Genomic DNA, 2,088 nt, shown 5'->3' with positions numbered 1-2,088 from the left:
ACAGACTAAGGTCTATTGGAGGCCTTGGATGGCCAAGGTGTTTTAAGCAAATGCTTTAGCTGTTTCCGGAAATGTCAGGAGACATTTAATTTTGTGGGGGAGAGTGTAGCCCTGAGTATTTAAAAAAGACAGATAAAAAAAAATGCCCCTTCAAATTTTGAACTCTGTAATGACAATGAAACAACAATGGAACAATGAAAATTAATTTGATAATTTTAATTTGATTATTAATTTAATTTAATTTCATAAATAATTTAATTTGCATTACTGGATTGCATAGTGTTCTGTGTAAAATTTTTCTCGTTAAACTCAGGTTCGCCAGCAGGGGGCACCCAAGCTTTACACTACGAATCATTAGCTGACTAGCATAACAGAAATAGCATTCAGTACGTGATGAGTGTCGGTGTACATGCAACGGAAAGCGCTCCTTGTTTAACCTGTGTTTTTCATGTTGTTTTAACAGAAATAAATGTGTTGCCCCAAGAACGGACATCGCATCCTTCTTCAAAGTGTAACATATTGTTAGAGTTCCTGTCCTGACCTATTCCCGCAATTTCCTGCCACTGGTTCCCCTTGCCTGGCACCTGATCCCCTTCAAAGTCTGCGGTCAACAAGTATCTGAGCTCAGCTCTATGGTGCCTTTCTCGGTCATCTCCAGCTGCCGGAGGATCAAGTGTATAAGGTAAAGGAGAGAAAAGCGGATGGCAGCCCTGTTTATGAGATCAGCCCAGAAAATGGAAAATGGAGGGACAGAGTGGTTCACAGAAACCTCCTGCTGCCCTGTGACTGTCCAGCCACAGAAAAACTCCCTGGGCTCATCAAAGGAAAGAACCAAACCTTGATGTCCGCAATGACAGCAGCCAGAACAGAGTGACACCTGAATGAATACAGCGGCACCTACTATTGGCATCTCAGACCTGGCATAGGGAGACGGCAGAGACAGACTTCACTGAATCCTCTGGCAGAGCCTTTCCAGCCTCAGCAGAGTCCTCAGCATCATGAAGAGGATGTGCCACTACTAAGTGAAGAGGATGTGCCACTACTAAGTGAAGAGGATGTGCCACTACAATGTGAAGAGGATGTGCCACTACTAAGTGAAGAGGATGTGCCACTACAATGTGAAGAGGATGTGCCACTACTAAGTGAAGAAGATGTGCCACTACAATCTCAGAGACCTGAGTTGAACCCTGATAGGCCTGAGTATGGTGGATCAGGGGTAGACCCTCTGATCCCGACACAAGGAGACCGACAGATGGTAAGACAGCGACCCCAGAGACTGAGACATCAGCCTGTTGTACTAAGTTATGATACACTGGGTCAACCGTCCTTGGTACAAATAAACTGTAAGGTAACAGAGACTCAAGTAACACAGACTAAGGTCTATTGGAGGCCTTGGATGGCCAAGGTGTTTTAAGCAAATGCTTTAGCTGTTTCCGGAAATGTCAGGAGACATTTAATTTTGTGGGGGAGAATGTAGCCCTGAGTATTTAAAAAAGACAGATAAAAAAAAATGCCCCTTCAAATTTTGAACTCTGTAATGACAATGAAACAACAATGGAACAATGAAAATTAATTTGATAATTTTAATTTGATTATTAATTTAATTTAATTTCATAAATAATTTAATTTGCATTACTGGATTGCATAGTGTTCTGTGTAAAATTTTTCTCGTTAAACTCAGGTTCGCCAGCAGGGGGCACCCAAGCTTTACACTACGAATCATTAGCTGACTAGCATAACAGAAATAGCATTCAGTACGTGATGAGTGTCGGTGTACATGCAACGGAAAGCGCTCCTTGTTTAACCTGTGTTTTTCATGTTGTTTTAACAGAAATAAATGTGTTGCCCCAAGAACGGACATCGCATCCTTCTTCAAAGTGTAACATATTGTTAGAGTTCCTGTCCTGACCTATTCCCGCAATTTCCTGCCACTGGTTCCCCTTGCCTGGCACCTGATCCCCTTCAAAGTCTGCGGTCAACAAGTATCTGAGCTCAGCTCTATGGTGCCTTTCTCGGTCATCTCCAGCTGCCTAGTCTTGCTGCTTCCTCCAGTAGCCCCTCACTGCAGAACACAAGATCCAGGGGGCG

This window comes from Sinocyclocheilus anshuiensis, unplaced genomic scaffold, assembly GCF_001515605.1.
Source record: "Sinocyclocheilus anshuiensis isolate Anshui unplaced genomic scaffold, SAMN03320099.WGS_v1.1 scaffold1277, whole genome shotgun sequence".
Classification (NCBI taxonomy): Eukaryota; Metazoa; Chordata; class Actinopteri; order Cypriniformes; family Cyprinidae; genus Sinocyclocheilus; species Sinocyclocheilus anshuiensis.
Note: the sequence above shows the minus strand (reverse complement) of the source record.